The sequence below is a fragment of the Bombina bombina genome, chromosome 7, assembly GCF_027579735.1.
Source record: "Bombina bombina isolate aBomBom1 chromosome 7, aBomBom1.pri, whole genome shotgun sequence".
Taxonomy (NCBI): Eukaryota; Metazoa; Chordata; class Amphibia; order Anura; family Bombinatoridae; genus Bombina; species Bombina bombina.
The window spans coordinates 110,645,318-110,663,223 of NC_069505.1; the positions used below are offsets into that span (position 1 = coordinate 110,645,318).

The window sequence follows — 17,906 nt, forward strand, 5'->3', positions numbered from 1 at the left end:
ATATATATATATATATATATATGAAGTTTTCCTAATGGTGATGGGGTAAACCAGACATGTACTCCTTGCTCAGTGTGCTTAGAGGGATATGACTGCACCTTGCCCAGAGAATTGTCGGTGATGAACGGACCTTGTTAGGCCGGATCTGACGGATCTACTACAGGAAAGTTCTTATTTGTGAATAGCTTTATTGGGCTAAAGAGGCTGCTCCCAGGTGGTAACTCGCCATACAACAAGCTAACAAGTTATCAAGCTCTTCATTCCGCGTCTCTTTTGGTATGAAGGAAATTATCTTCTTTTAATATGTGCATAAAGTTGAGCTCTTAGAACATCCACATTCTGCTCCAAATAAGAATATAACTAGTAATTAAAGCATACTCATGTATGCCTGCTCCTGATTGGCTTATAAGCAGTAATCTCAACTTTGACTGTGTATTTTACACATTTCCAGGGGTTAAACACATAATAAAATATAGGAATTCAAAATAAAAAGGTCTATACAAATTAGAGCATTTTATTTGGCTGATCATATTACACAAAATAATTATTCAAAATGTTGAATCTCATAAAAAGAACAAAAAAAGCTGATGCGAGGTCTAATGTTTCAGACATATAACCTAAAAGGACATGAAACCCATTTTCAAGATTCAGAAAAAGGATAAAGTTTTAAACAATTTTCAAATTCACTTATATTATAAAATTTGCTTCATTCTTTTAGCAACCTTTGGGTGTGTCAGTGACAAGAGACACAAATGTGCAGCCACCAATCACCAGCTATCACTCAGAAGTGCATGCTGCTTCTGTGTCAACTTACGTACGATTTTTAACAAATGATACCAAGAGTACAAAGTAAATTTGATAAAAAATAAATTTGTTTAAAATGACATGCCTCTGACGAAGTTAGGGGGAACTAACAAAACGCGTTAGGCCATGCCCATTGTGACGCAAGACTTGTCTTGAGTGGCTTTCCCTTTACCGGCTAATAGGGACGCTTGACAGGGTTTGCGTTTTTTACAATTGTAACTTGCACAGCTCTTCAGGAACGGGGTTTACCAGTGAATCCACACATGCCCGTTAATACCAGTTTGCAGTGCCAATATTGGTGATCCCAGAGGAATCCAGAAACTGTGCCATCAGTTATATGCTGAATACGCTTATCATACTTCATATTTGTTTGAGGGTTTTAAATGTGAGTGCATTTTATTTTATTTTTTACGTATTAAAATCTTTTTAACTGATTCACGCATAGGGGCCAATTTATCATAGTGCGAGCAGACATGATCCGCTGCAGTGGATCATGTCCGCCACACATCGATAAATGCAGACAGCATATGCTGTCAGATTTAATCACTGCACAAGCATTTCTCTTGAAATGCTTGTGCATTGGCGTCCCCCTGCACATTCGCAGCCAATCGGTCGGGCTGATTACTGTCAGCCACCTCAGAGGTTGCGGACGAGTTAAGGAGCAGCGGTCTTATGACCACTGCTTCTTAATTCCTGATTCCGGCGAGCCTGAAGTCTCACGTGGAATAAGCTGGTTGACAGCTTAATAAATCGTCCCCATAGAGTTAGTTTGCGCTATGTTCTTTTTCTTTTCACATATTCTGTCTGAATCATGAGTTTAATTTTGACTTTACTGTCCCTTTAATAGATGCGGTGCTGGGGATATACTTCTGATCTAAGGTCTTGTGCTTTGGACATTCTGCTTGTTAAAAGGATTGGCAAAAATCTGAGAGCTGACATTTCAGACACCTAAACTATTAAATGGGTTGCTGGGAGCATGCTCCTGATCTGACATCTCATGACTTGGGAGCATGCTCCTGATCTGACATCTCATGACTTGGGAGCATGCTCCTGATCTGACATCTCATGACTTGGGAGCATGCTCCTGGATCTGACATCTCATGACTTGGGAGCATGCTCCTGGATCTGACATCTCATGACTTGGGAGCATGCTCCTGGATCTGACATCTCATGACTTGGGAGCATGCTCCTGGATCTGACATCTCATGACTTGGGAGCATGCTCCTGGATCTGACATCTCATGACTTGGGAGCATGCTCCTGGATCTGACATCCCATGACTTGGGAGCATGCTCCTGGATCTGACATCTCATGACTTGGGAGCATGCTCCTGGATCTGACATCTCATGACTTGGGAGCATGCTCCTGGATCTGACATCTCATGACTTGGGAGCATGTTCCTGGATCTGGCATTTCATGACTTGGGAGCATGCTCCTGGATCTGACATCTCATGACTTGGGAGCATGCTCCTGGATCTGACATCTCATGACTTGGGAGCATGCTCCTGGATCTGACATCTCATGACTTGGGCATGTAGCTATTGGGAAAAATACAAGTGATCTTTAAATAAAGATAATCTGCTAAAATGAACACAGTAATCTTTGGGTAATAAATCAACAACTTTAAAGTAGCTCACATGTTATTTTATTTTTGTTGATGTGATGTCACAATGGTTTGTGATGTTATTGTGCTTGCGTGTGTAAGACTGTTTTAAAGAATGCTTCTTTAGATGTAAAATTCTAAGTTAGAGATGGGGAAATCAAAATGAAACTTTCCTGATTTCCATAGAATGTACAATAAAAAAACAAACAAAATAAAACTTTCCAATTTACTTCTAGAGGCATATGTATCAAGCTCCGAATGGAGCTTGATGCCCCGTGTTTCTGGCGAGCCTGCTCCATAACCTGTCCGCCTGCTCTGAGCAGCTCTTGTGAGCTGCTGGTGCAATGCTGAATACGGCGAGCGTATTGCTCGCCGTATTCAGCGAGGTCTGGTGGACCTGATCCGCAGTGTCGGATCAGGTCCGCCAGACCATGATACATATGCCCCATTGTATCATATTTACTTTGTTCTCTTGGCATCCTTTGTTAAAACATACCTACTTTCCATGACAACATACTGAGGTAGATTAATTTATTTTAAAGCTCCCCAGCTGATGAACTGGGCAATCGCATTTCATGCAGTAAATGATGCTTAGCTCCCCTCAGAACTAAAGCACTTCTCATTGGCTAGTGGCAGGTCTCCAGAGACTTTCACCACCATGAGTAAACTGAGGTGAATGTTATTTATTTTAATTTATTTTTTTCAACAGCTGGTTTAATTTTGTATAGCTCTTAGAGGGAGGGCCCATGTCCCAAGAACAGTATGAGTTCAAGTCAGTTCACATTGCTCGATACTAAAATGTGCTGCAATCAGAGCTTGCTTGATATTAATTCACAACAGTGACATAGTGCGTCAAAATCATTGTCCTTTACACTCACAAGTGAAAAGACTTTATTGGGTATTTCGCTACCAGCTAATTCTGTATGAAAAGATCACTGGGGTGGGTGCTCAGTATGATCTTATAAAATGAAATAAAAATGTTTCTGCTAAGAGAAAGTAGTCAATTTTAAAACAGACGTAAACTGGACAGTTGTTTTTAAACTGTACATTGTATTTGAATCATGAAACTTTATTTTTGACTTTCATAAGTCAGATAGAATGTACAGGACCAAACCCAAGACTGCAGGACAGTACTGTAATGCATTCATCTACAGCACTCAAGGGGTTAAACATGCCAACTTGACAATCAAAAGAGGACACAGAAATCTTTATAAAACGCTACCCCTTGCTGTATTAATTCAATGCCTTAGACTCCTATCAAATCAACATCTCTTCATCATCATCAGAGCAAGGTGAGAGTAAAGGACATAGTTCCAATTAAAGGCTAAAATATACTGTTGTAAGCAGGACACATCATTTAAAGAAGGAATTAATGCTTGATTTACTTTTCTGATGGAAGATTAGTTCATAGCATCTGAGCACTGAGAAGGGATTGGAACCACAGGAAGAGGTTGAAGAAGTGACCCTGATAATCATCTGTTAGATAACTCGAAACATAGATATATAGGAACATTTTTATTTATTTATAGATCAGAAGTTTGTCACTGCATTGCAACAGATCTTTGTGCCAATTAAATGTTTTAAAAGCATCTAAAACCTGCATTTTTGGCAGTCCAGGATACACACCTTAAAGGGCCAAAAAAAACACAAACTTTTCTTTCATGATTTAGATAGAAGTACATTGGAAAGTTGTTTAAAATTGTATGTTCTATCATCAAAATGTGTTAGTTTTCTAGTTATCCTTTGTTGAAAAGAAGGAAGGTAAGCTCAGTAGTCTGCACGTGTTGGGAGTACTATATGACAGCAGTTTTGTAACAACTGTATACAATAGCAAGAACACTAGATGGCAGCACTATTTCCTGTCATGTTGTGCTTCAGGCACGTGCACGCTAGCTTCCTAGATATCTCTTCAACAAAGAATAACAAGAGAATGAAGCAAATTTGATAATATAAGTAAATTGGAAACTTTTTTTAAATGATATTCTCTATCTGAATCATGAAAGAAAAACAATTGGTTTTGTGTCCCTTTTAATCTCTTAGTTGCCAGACAATTTTTCAATTTTCTTACCCTTAAAGGGACAGTAAACATACAAAATAATGTTATACAATTCTGCACATAGTGCAGAATTATATAACATTATCTTAGCGCCAGCTTTATGATACTAAAGCATTTCCTGATTTTTTTTATTTCAAAGTTGGACTCCGCTCACGGTTCTACTGAGCGGGTCTTGTTGTTCAAAATCGCTTCGTGGGCACGCTGTCTAGTCACAGCCCGCCCGGTCGCGCCATTGAAGAGAATGTAGCTCGCTCCCGCTACCAGATCAGAGTGGGAGCAAGCTACAGTCACTTCTAGGGTTGCACCGATATCGATACTAGTATAGGTACCGATACCAAGTATTTGCATGAGTACTTGTACGCGTGCAAATGCACCTATACTTAAACCGATACCTCCACTTCCTACCCATATGCTATCTTGTGGTGTTTTTTCAAACTGCATGTTCCCATTTCATTTTAAACTAGAGTGGAGACTAAACTAAAAATGGTTTACTACTGTTCTGCCAATACAAATTGCTGTTATTTGTATTATTGTAGGAGAGATCACTGTACTGCGTTCAGACAAACCCCTGAAGTACTGGGCAGTTAATAAACAGATTTCCAGCTCTGGCTAAAATGGCCCAAAAATATATTTCTGCCCCATGCAGTATGGTGGAAAGTGAAAGACTGTTCAACTTAGAGTCGAACCTCCATACAAATGTCAGATTGATGTTATATAACAGCCCTACAACCCAATTGCATCACCCCTTTAAATGTAATATTTTATTGTAATATTTTTTATTTATAAACATGTTCAGTGAACTTTGTAACAAATAAAACTGTTTTATTTCATAATGTCTTTTGAATTACAGTCCTTTATAATTATAAAGAAGGAATCTTAAATAATTAGTCTGTATTGTGCTTGGTAAACTGTCACATGACATAAAAAAAAGTATTGGTAATTGGTATCGGCGAGTATTTGAAAACAAGTATCGGTACTTGTACTCGGTCATAAAAAAATGGTATCGGTGCAACCCTAGTCACTTCAATGGCACGACCGGGCGGACTGTGACTAGACAGCGCGCCCACAAAGCAACTTTGAACAACAAGACCCGCTCAGTAGAACCTTGAACGTCCAACTTTGAAATAAAAAATCAGGAAATGCTTTAGTTTCATAAAGCTGCCACTAAGATAATGTAATATAATTCTGCACTATGTGCAGAATTATATAACATTATTTTGTATGTTTACTGTCCCTTTAAGGGTAAGAAAATTGAAAAATGGTATGTTTACTGTCCCTTTAAGGACCAGGGCTATTTTTACATTTCTGCGGTGTTTGTGTTTAGCTGTAATTTTCCTCTTACTCATCTACTGTACCCACACATATTATATACTGTTTTTCTCGCCATTAAATGGACTTTCTAAAGATACCATTATTTTCATCATATCTTATAATTTATTATAAAAACATTATAAAATATGATGAAAAAATGGAAAAAAACACACTTTTTCTAACTTTGACCCCCAAAGTTACACATCTACAACCACCAAAAAACACCCATGCTAAATAGTTTCTAAATTTTGTCCTGAGTTTAGAGATATCCAATGTTTACATGTTCTTTTTGCAAGTTATAGGGCAATAAATACAAGTAGCACTTTCTATTTCCAAACCATTTTTATTTTCCAAAATTAGCGATAGTTACTTTGTAACACTGATATCTATTAGGAATCCTTGAATATCCCTTGACATGTATATATTTTTTTTAGTAGACAATCCAAAGTATTGATCTAGGCCCATTTTGGTATATTTCATGCCACAATTTCACCACCAAATGCGATCAAATAAAAAAAAATTGTTACCTTTTTACTAACTTTAGGTTTCTCACTGAAATTATTTACAAACAGCTTGTGCAATTTTGGTACAAATGGTTGTAAATGCTTCTCTGGGATCCCCTTTGTTCAGAAATAGCAGACATATATGGCTTTGGCGTTGCTTTTTTGGTAATTAGAAGGCCGCTAAATGTCTCTGCGCACCACACTTGTATTATGCCCAACAGTGAAGGGGTTTATTAGGTAGCTTGTAGGGTTAATTTTAGCTTTAGTGTAGAGGTCAGCCTCCCACCTGACACATCCCACCCCCTGATCCCTCCCTGACCACTCTCAAACAGCTGTCTTCCTTGACCCACCCCACATTGTCACCACCATCTTAAGTACTGGCAGAAAGTGTGCCAGTACTAAAATAAAAGGCTTTTAAAAACAAAAACAAAACAAAAAAAATCTTCAGTGTAGGGTACCCCCTAAGCCCCCAACCTCCCTGATCCCCCCCCCAAACAATTCTCGTACCCTCCCCCCTCTACCTATTTGCTGCCATCTTGGGTACTGGCAACTGTCTGCCATTACCCAGTTGGCTAAAAAAAATTAGGTTTTATTTATTTTATTTTATTAATTTTTCTGTAGTGTAGCTTCCCCTCTACAATACCCTCCCCCGATCCCTTTTGCCCAAGTCTTATACCTCCCTCCCTCTCCCTCTGCCTCCTTCCCTTTGCATTGAATATAGACTAAGAAGCGTGCGCTCCCGACGCTATACCGGCAATACCAGAACTGGATCCACCTGAGAAGAAACTGATCCAGTGATGGGCCGCCCACCCGCCTCACTCCTACTCACCAACGATCGGCACCATCGCTGGCCGATGCAGAAAGGGCCACAGAGTGGCTCTCTCTGCATCAGATACTTAAAAAAGGTATTGCAGTGATGCCTCAATATCGAGGCATCACTGCAATACCTTGAAAGCGGCTAGGATGCGTCAGGCATGTCCTTGGTCATTAACTGACACTGTTTGTAGGACATGCCCGACACGTCCTTGGTCGTTAGGGATTAAAAAAAACTTTGAATGTTGTTTATCTTACTTCCTTTTCTGTAACCAATTACAGACAGATAGAAATGAGCTCCTGCATGTATCAGCCAATAACTGTCTAGCACAGCGTTTCCCAAACGCAGTCCTCAAGTTCCCCCAACAGGCCTGGCTTTCATTAGAGCTGAACTAGTGCACAGGTGAAATAATCAGCTGATGGATGAGAGCGGGTTAGTAACCATGGTTACTGATCAGCTGATTACTTCACCTGTGCACTGGTTCAGCTATAATGAAAACCTGGCCTGTTGGGGGTATGTGAGGACCGCGTTTAGGAAACACTGCTCTAGCATGTAGGAGTGTAAAGAGAAAAAAGGAAAAGCAGGCAAAAAAAAAAAAAAATATTGTGTTCACAGAAATTGATATTTGTCTTTGGAGCAGGTAACAAAACCCAGGTGAAAATGGTTTCAAATTTGTATATGCGTAGGACCCTTTGGGCTTAGTCACACTAGGGCAGAGGTTGCAAACATTAGAAAGTGCACACCCAAATTGGTGATATTCTATTAAATAATACTCCGGAGTGCCTATGATAGTGTTTGTTAAAATTTAAAAGGGCATTAAAGAAACATAAAAATAACTGTGGCCTCTTATCTGAGAGAATCCCAATTTAAATTGCTGCATACAGCATACACCACCTCAGATCTTCATTCTAACTAGATGAGAGAAATTACTTATATATCTGCCTGAGCCCTCCCTCCCCAACATCATCCTGATCTTGTACTCATCGTCCACAAGTCGATATTGCACGGACCCGCGATTTGCGCATGCGCAATGCGCCATTAATGCTCAAGGTGGCTTTTTCAGTTAGGAACTGTAGTATTCTAAAAATCAGGCAGTGAAGCCGTTAATTTACAAACTGTGCCAGCTCTCTGGTATAAGGTCTGTAGGGTGTAGTACAATTACTAATTTTGTCACTGCTCTTGTAAAAATAATGTCCTCTAACGGAATGATTTCTTCAACGCCAGGAAACTGCAGCCTGGTACAAAGCTTCTGAATGCAGAAGTCACTGAGAAATTTTCTGAAGTCTAAAGAAATCTTTCCGTTTACAGGACATTATTTTTAAACAAACGGCGCATTGCGCTTGCGCAAATCGCGGGTCTGTGCAAAATCAACTTGTGGACGATGAGTACAAGATCAGGATGACCTTGGGGAGGGCTCAGGCGGCCATTTCAAAACGGCCGAAGATGAACTAGTAAGTATTTTTACTTACACACTATATATCGATCCACATTGGGATACTGTTTGCAATACTAATCATTGAAAACATTATCTAAATAAGTAGGAACATTTTTTAGGTTGACTGTCCCTTTAAATGCACATAGATGAATTACTTCTTTGAATATAAACATATTTACAATATAATAATAAATAATTATGTATTGGCTTCTAGTAAAAGTAATCACTTTTTTAACATTTTTCTCTGCACATGTGTGTTAAACATAGCTAGATATTCTCAGTGAACCAGCATTTCAAATACTGTACTGCAGCTGCTCAGAGCACCAGTGGGGCTTGTATCATGTCAGCAATTAACAAACCGAGTCATTACCAGATGGACCAAGCACCTTAGGCTCACTGATCAAGTGCTGTGTTTAAAATGCTGGTGCACGGTGCATACTTAAATACAGCGCTTTTGCTTATACATGTATATTACAAAAATCATCAATACCGAAATCCACCCATGTGGTTTTCAAATTTGGCTGGAATATCCCTTTAAGCTTAATAATAAATAATATGTATATTCATATACATACCTATAGATATTTATACATGTGTGTGTATGTATTGCTATGTTAATGCCCCTTGCAGCCTTTTCTTTTCTAACACCTGAGACCTCATATCTTTGAGACCTTTTGACTTTTTAATGCCATTTTTTTTTAAAATAATTGTTATTATGAGTGTAACTGTACCTTTTAGAGAGAGAGAGAGATTTATAATAAAAAGTTCAGACTTCAGAACTCTTGCTCAGCAACATGCTACACAGTGATTGATTTATTGGTGCAGTAACTCATTTTCTATCTGCCCCCATTTGTTTACAGCAGAGGAGATAAAATAAAGAAAAATACACAAGAGTCTGTTTCACTAGCAAAATTAAATGTTTAAAGGGACATAAAACCCAAATTTTTCTTTCACTATTCAAATACAGCATGTGATTTTTTTTTTTTTTTTTTTATTGAGGATTATTAGTGATACAAAACAATAGATAAAACAACATTTTGACAGCATAAGGACAATTTAAACTCAATAATGCTATAAGCTATATCACTGCCAATACAGAATGACGAAATGAAGCATAAAAGTATAGTCAATTTTATCTAAGTGAAATCCTCATTTTATGGTTTCATATAGCCTAGTGTAGGTAGCTATTATCCAAGCCCTAATTGGGCCAACTGCACCAGAAAGAAATCTAAATAGCTACAGCTGCGACCTACAGGTTTATAGTCATGAGATAGCTATGGGTCAAAAGCTGCTTTATATAAAAACAAAGAGAAGCAAACAGACAAACAGATGGTGTAGCAAGGAATGCTCATCTTCATCCTTCAATACAAGGTGGTACAAATAGATGAAGTAAGATGGTCATCAGTTATAGTGATCTAGGTATAACCCAACGTATTGATTGACCCATTGCAATTAGAGGTCTTGTTACAGAGATGTAAAGTGAGTAAGGGGGTAGGGGGGTAATTCAGCGGGTAAGCACCGCTATAAAAGTTGGGTGGGTGTAAGGTACTGAGATATAGTACGTTAATGGTTTAGTAATTATTATGCAATATGGAATATATATTTAGAGGACTAGTATATTAATATAGGCAATCTGGGATCAAGCCTAGAGGGTGGGATTCTACACACTAGATATAGACTACAGCTTGATTAGAGGATCTCATATTGTAGTTTATGAAGGCCATTACTTGACTGTAACCTACTGACTATATAATGCAAAAAGTACAACATGTGCTAATAGGTTTGCTATAGGTGCCAGTGTATAAGGGTGCATGTATAAGCAAGTGGATAGGGGCCCATAAAAGTTGTATTATAGAATGTAGATCCCTCTTAAAACGGATCTACTTATAGTAAATATAGTTCTATTGGCAAATACAGTAGAAATCACCTTTTTGGGTAGCTATGAGTCACTGCCTGGACAGTCATCAAGGCTTTGATACATTTGTAGGAGGTTAGGAATAGTAGAAACATAAGAAGGCTTGTTTATAACTAATAAAAAAAATTGTTAAAGCATCTATACATGTAAGTTGTGCTCATTCTGCCAAACATCTAAGTGATAATTAGCACAACAAAAAAGGTACATATATGATTCAAATAACATATACAAATAGGGTCTCCTAGGATAGTTATATATAGTGAGTTGAGGCTGGTCAATATAAAAAGATATAAATACAAATCTCTTAGTGCGAATAGCTAGATGCTGTGCCAAAACAAATTAACTCTTTCTAAACTAAACATGAAACGATTCCTGATGTCCATATGAAAAAAAAATTAAGAATAATAATAGTAAAAATAAAATAAGAAGGGTAGAGGCTTTATAGCATAAAACAGCCAGCATTGGGATAGTCACTTAACAGTATATGGATGATTAAATTTTAGAACAGCAGAGAGCGTAAGAAAACTTAACGATAGTCTGTTCATCCCACTCCTCTTGCTGGAAGCTGATCCACATGCTCCAGAAGGCAGCCAAGTGACAAAAACTGGCACAATAAACTTGAGTACTGCCATCGGCTCTGCGTGCGTGGTTTTCCAAAGGCATTGCAGGGTAGCGGGTAGAAATTGACATCCACTCCATGACTGATGACAATCAGTTGTCCCACAGAGTCCAAGCTAAGTCGGGGCACATACCGCCCTCCTTGCCTGATAAGGGTTTGACTCCTAATGCCCCCAGTTTTACTTGGAGGATGGCCGGCCGCACCATCCTGATTACCATCTAGCGGGGGCTCTATACAGGGTCTCCCCTGTTGACACATAGGGGTAAGGTGAGTCCCGGTGCGTGAGTAGTTTAATTTACTCTTCGGTAGGGATAAGTTCTGCTCTCCTTCTGCCTGACATAGCGGCTGATAGATGCCTGGTGTGTTAGCGTACAGCTCCATATCCTGTGTGCAATATACTCTGTTGTCCGCCATCTTAAGTGTGTCACCATGCTCTTTCCCCAGTGAGGATTTAATTGTATGCCTAAGATCAAGGAAACTGCTTTGCATCTGCTCACCTAGTTGAGTTAGCAGTAATCGTAGCGCTGAAGAGCTATCTTCCTCCATGTTCTAGAAAGTGTCTCTATCCAATGTGATCTCCAATGATCAGTAGTAGTAGCGTCGCTCTAACCCGGCTGATCGGGGGGGAGGGGGTTGCGGAAAGTATAGGTATAGGCCTCCGTCAGTGTGTTCTGCTATGCTGAATCAGCTCCCCACTTCCAAGTAAAATAAGTAAATCGTGCAGGGTCAGCTCTACAGCAAAAGTGTCAAATATTATAGTCTGCAGTTGATCTTGCCGATTAATAAATAAAGATTTTTAGTATCTTGGCAGGGAGCTTCTTAACATGCGACCTATCTTGGAAGCTGCGTGGCCACCACAGCATGTGATTTAAAACACATTTGCTTCATTCTCAGGGTACATTAAGTGAAAAGCATAGGTAAGGTCAGGTGCTTTACTAACAGCCCATTGCTGATTGGTAGCTGCACAAAAATGCCTCTTGACATTGGATCACCTGATGTGTTCAACTAGCCTCCATTAGTGCATTGTTGATTCTTTAACAAAGGATAACAAGAGAAAGAAGCACAGTTGCCAATTGAAAATGTTGGGTTTCGTTACCCTTTAAATGCATATGAAACATTTATTTTATATTTGTTGTGCAGTAAAAGTTATTTTAAAATTACCATTGTTTCTGGTCACTTTGAAATGGCTGCCAAACTCAGCCCACTGATGACATCACGATCTGGGCTTCATTAAAGGCTTCAGTAGTTACAAAAGACTCACTAATTGGATTCAACAGGCTGCCAATGTTATCCAGCAGAGTGCATAGATGCAGCCCATATTGTGATGTCCTCAGTGGGCGGAGCTTAGCAACCATTTCAAAGTGACCAAAAACAATATTCATTTTAAAATAACTTTTTTACTGTTACTGCTGCATGACATAGAAAGGGGGCAGGAGGCTATTTGCAGCTTCATCTAAAGTAAGACTTTAAGATGACTAAGGTCTAGACTGCCCCTTTAATGTATTTAATGTATTTTAAACAAATGTATCAGAAATTGCATTGTTAGGTTTATTTGTGGATATTAAATTGCTGGTTTTGTGCTTTGAAACCACAGCCTATTGAAATGGGTTGACCTGGCAGGTAAAATAAGATCTCATTATGTTATCACTGTGTACACACACTTGCTTCCTTATCTTGTGCCTGTTTGTAAACCAAAGCCCAATACTTAGGGAGAACAATGGAAACTAATCATTTTATTAGTTATCTCTTCTACCCCCAAATGGGAGTGTATTTTCTTCTGCTGGCTGTGTTTACATTGCCTGTCAATGACTTAAAGGGATACTGAACCCAACATTTTTATTTTATGGTTCAGATAGAGCATACAATTTTAAGCAACTTTATAATTTACTCTTATTATCAATTTTTCTTCGTTCTCTTGGTTTCTTATTTGAAAAAGCAGGAATGTAAGCTTAAGAGCTGGCCCATCTTTGGTTCAGCAGCTGGGTAGCGCTTGATGATTGGTGGATAAATGTAAGTCCAAAAACTTTCAGTATAAGTGGGGATACCACAGGCTAAATCAGCTATTTCAAATGCTGAAATAAGGGTAAATTAGCTACTTGTAATCAATTTAATACACTCCAGCAGGTAAAATAGATCATTTTGAACAAATTAAATTTTGGGTAAACTGTCCCTTTAAACATTGATCTATAGTATAAAAATTATTTTAAATCCCTTTAATTTTGTGATTTTTCTTTTATCCATAACAAATTCAGAAAACGACAAGCAATATTTTATAATGTGTTGGTTTTGTTATCCGGTCGGCTTCTTTGTAAATACCTAATTAAAATGCAAAATGAATTTATTTCTCAGAGTAATGGGATTTTTATGACTAGACACTTATTTTTGTAATATACTGCAATTATCTTACGGTTTTCATAGGGACAGAGAGATGCAATTAACTCTTTACCTGACAAACAGTATTAGCAGCTCTGCTTGGCAGCCAATGGGTTAAGTTAGACTGCATTGCTGTCTTTTACTTAAAACATACGCACTGAAGAGTTCTGCCTGGTGCTAATTTCCCAGGTGCCTTTTATTTTAGCTTTCATTTTGTGAGGGTTATAATGCAGAATCCCAAACCAAGCAAGTAGTTCTGCTGGGGTTTAGTAATATAGATTGTACAAGAATCTGATTGATGCAAGTATTATGCTTCATCAGCTTTTCATTAAAAGACATCCCAGGCAAACTCTAGACTAAATGTATATTTTATAGCCCTTCCTGACAAAATTAGGAACCCCGCTTCAGAAAGTATGACAGGAGCTGCTTTGGGATTGCTGAGAACATACTTGATCAGATGTGAAAATTCTTTAAAGTAGAAGGGTGTGTAGGTTTACTTTAAGTTTTAAAAATGTTGCTCTGATTTCATAAGTGGATATATGGTCAGTCTCTAATTTGAACATTAAATAGTTAAAAGCCAGTGTTTGCTTGAAAAAAAGTGTTATGTTAAAGGGACACTAAACCCAAATGTTTTCTTTCATGATTCAGATAGAGCATGCAATTTTAACCAACATTCTAATCTACTTCAATTATCATTTTTTCTTCATTTTCTTGCTATCCTTATTTAAACAGCAGGAATGTAAAATGTAGGAGCTGGAACATTTTTGGTTCATAACCTGGGTTATGCTTGCTTATTGGTTTGCTAAATGTAGCCACCAATAAGCAAGCGCTATCCATGGTGTTGAACTTAAAATGGGCAAGAGAACGAAGAGAAATTGCTAATAGGAGTAAATTAGAAAATTGCTTAAAAGTGTATGCTCTATCTGAATCATGGAAGAAAAAAGTTGGGTTTAGTAACCCTTTAAAGCTATTTTCCTTTTTTGAAACTAACAGGCAAAGCATGTTTGTGCAATACTAATCTATGTGACAGAAGGTCATTGGCTGAAAAAGAAAAAGAAAAACACTCTGTTTGTGGAAAGTGACGTTCCTTACATGAATCTGCTTTCCAAAAGCAAATAAAAAACATACAGTAATATATTCCAAAACACCCTTTTTATAAACAACAAAAAAATGCTTTAAAGGGACAGTCTACACCAGAATTTTTATTGTTTTAAAAGATAGATAATCCCTTTATTACCCATTCCCCAGTTTTGCATAACCAACACAGTTATATTAATATACTATTAACCTCTGTGATTATCCTGTATCTAAGCCTCTGCAAACTGCCCCTTTATTTCAGTTCTTTTGACAGACTTGCAGTTTAGCCAATCAGTGCCTGCGCCCAGATAACTTCACGTGCATGAGCACAGTGTTATCTATATGAAACACATGAATTAACACCCTCTAGTGGTGAAAAACTGTTAAAATGCATCCTGAAAGAGGTGGCCTTCAAGGTCTAAGAAATTAGCATATGAACCTCCTAGGTTAAGCTTTCAACTAAGAATACCAAGAGAACAAAGCAAAATTGGTGATAAAAGTAAATTGGAAAATTGTTTAAAATTACATTCTCTATCTGAATCATGAAAGTTTATTTTGGCCTAGACTGTCCCTTTAAACACTAAGGGCCAGCTTATAAGTGGAGCGCAAAATCTCGCTTTTGTGAGTGTGATATTTGCACTCCACTTAGTAATACCAGTGCACGCAAATGTGCAGTGATATTACAAGTTAGCTGCCATGCGAAAGTGAGGTCGATTTTGCATTGCATGGAAGCTTTGTGCTCACGAGAACGCGCTTTCATAGGCTCCAATGGGAGCCTTATTTTGATACCGTCAGACACGGCATGAGAACCTAGCGCAGCGAAGGGTGTAAGTAGAACAGCGATGGGCGGCAAATGTTAAAGGACCAGTCAACACAGTAGATTTGCATAATCAACAAATGCAAGATAACAAGACAATGCAATAGCCCTTAGTCTGAACTTCAAATGAGTAGTAGATTTTTTTTATGACAATTTTAAAAGTGATGTCTTTTTCCACTCCCCCTGTACCATGTGACAGCCATCAGCCAATCACAAATGCATACACGTACCATGTGACAGCCATCAGCTATTCACAAATGCATACACACTTATTCTTGCACATGCTCAGTAGGAGCTGGTGACTCAAAAAGTTTAAATATAAAAAGACTGTGCACATTTTGTTAATGTAAGTAAATTGGAAAGTTGTTTAAAATAGCATGCTCTATCTGAATAATGAAAGTTTAATTATCATTGAGTGTCCCTTTAAATATATATGTATATGACTATATACATATATATATATATATATATATATATATATATATATATTTATATTTATATGTGTATATATACATATTAAAATGTAAATATATATGTATATAAGCACATACATATTTAACTACACTAAACTACAATATGCTTTATTTTGGGGGCAATTGGGGGATATTTTGAAATTTAACCAGAGAGCTAATTGCTACTGCAAGCTCACGGTAGCAATAACCAGCCACTTGTAATGGCTGGTTTATTTGTTTTAATTGCTAAAAAAATCCTTTTTTAATCATAATTAAGTTTTCATTTTCCAAAAGTGCCCAGAATAGAAAAGAGCAAATATATAGTTTGCCAACATATTTGGGTTATTCCATATTGAGTTGTAGAAGTAGACATTTCGTAGAACACAATTTACATGACGATGAACAGAACTAACAGTAAATATGTGCTTGGGTGCACTTCAGGAGCTAATTAATGCAGAAGGCGGCAGCCACAAGCAATGTTCCCTCTAAGGCCACATTTTGTGAGTGTCAAGGTATTTGAAATATTATTAGATGATATACACAGGTATACTTATTATTATTTAATAGATCTGTGTACATCAAATAATTCATTTAATTTCTAAAAACTTCTAATGGCACTGTGTAAAATTTAGCCCCACTGTTTTTGGTTACACAGGAGTCATAAAAGGTAATTTAAAAGGATAGATTGTCAGATAGATGACCCCATACAGTGAGTGGGGACGGGGTGTCTGGGATCTGTCTTAGAGGCTAAATGAGATGCTCACAATTTCAAGGAAATGGAAATTAGCATGATGGAGCCTCAGAGGTGCATGCCCATATATGGGTTTCCGGACAAAGTAAGGAGCCGATCTGTCTAAGAAAAGGTTTGAAAACACAAATATTTTCAGGGATTGTAATTTTTGACAACTACTCGTAAAGTGATCCCTGCTGTGAAATTGAAGCAATGAAGGTTGACCAGCAAAGACACATGTTATATAGTGTGACTACTTGAATTCAAAAAAGTTTTTATACAGCCTGAAAATTTAAATAACTATATAACAATCTATAATTTGCTGGATTTTTGTATAATTTTAAACACTGCATAGAAATGAATGTATATATGGGAGATAGATTAAAATGTTGTAATAGATTAAATGGCAATTGTGATAATCCCATTGTTGAAGTATATATAACATGGTTTTTCTATCTTTCAGATGGGGCTAAAAGATACTAAATACAGGATTGCATGCATGGGATGATCTGAGTCATGTCATTTGATTATACACTAAATGTTTATGAAAGTTTAAACACATCTCTGAAAATATAACAGATGTATAAATGCTATAATTTTGGAATAATTAACATTATAATTACTTTGATATAATATAATGTTAAAAACATAAGGTGCTTGGTATTGGGGTAATCAGGAAAATGATATGATACTACCCAATCTATAATTAATATTGTAATTGATTAATGCAATGTTATAGTTTTGTTTAAATGATCATTATATGGGAGATATTTCAGATATAGCAAATATAAATGTTAAGAATGAATCTGTTTTGTTTGTCATGTTGCCCCCCGGTGTTGTGATGCGAGAATTACAGCCAGAAGGCCTTTTGGCTGTTAAAAATGAAAGTTCCCAGGGCCAATCCGATATGATATCCCAGATATCCAATCCATGCTCAGCTCTGTAAGGGCCAATAACAAAGCAGGTTTTCCGAAAGGGCCTCCCATATTCTCACCTATGATGGAAACATATATAAGCTTAATGCAATACAGGAGAGAGGACAGATGCTGCTAAGCTGACTTGTAACTGGTTACTGGGCGTTTAATATACCATTACTCTAGCAAAGCTGGCCTACTTTTTCTCATTAATTGCAAAATATACTTATTCATATTCTGAGGTGAGATTGGACCTGTTGAGAAACATTGGAAACTGGATATCGATTTGTTTATTTGGTAAAGTATATATATATATATATATATATATATATATATATATATATATATATGTTATTAATTACATTAATATTTTAACACAAATATATGCATAGTCACTGCAGTTTAAAGTATAGTTGATAGATTAAAGAGAGCATTTTGTATTTTAGCTTATATTCATAGTCTGTGTATTGTTAAACATATATCC

At 37.3% G+C, this 17,906-nt stretch overlaps 1 protein-coding gene across 1 annotated transcript in view; it reads right to left on the minus strand.

The window, feature by feature from the left end:
* The window catches only part of GALNT18 (polypeptide N-acetylgalactosaminyltransferase 18), a 960,883-nt gene that overhangs the window by 446,633 nt on the left and 496,344 nt on the right, over positions 1–17,906 (minus strand). The gene's annotated exons all lie outside the window — the stretch shown is intronic.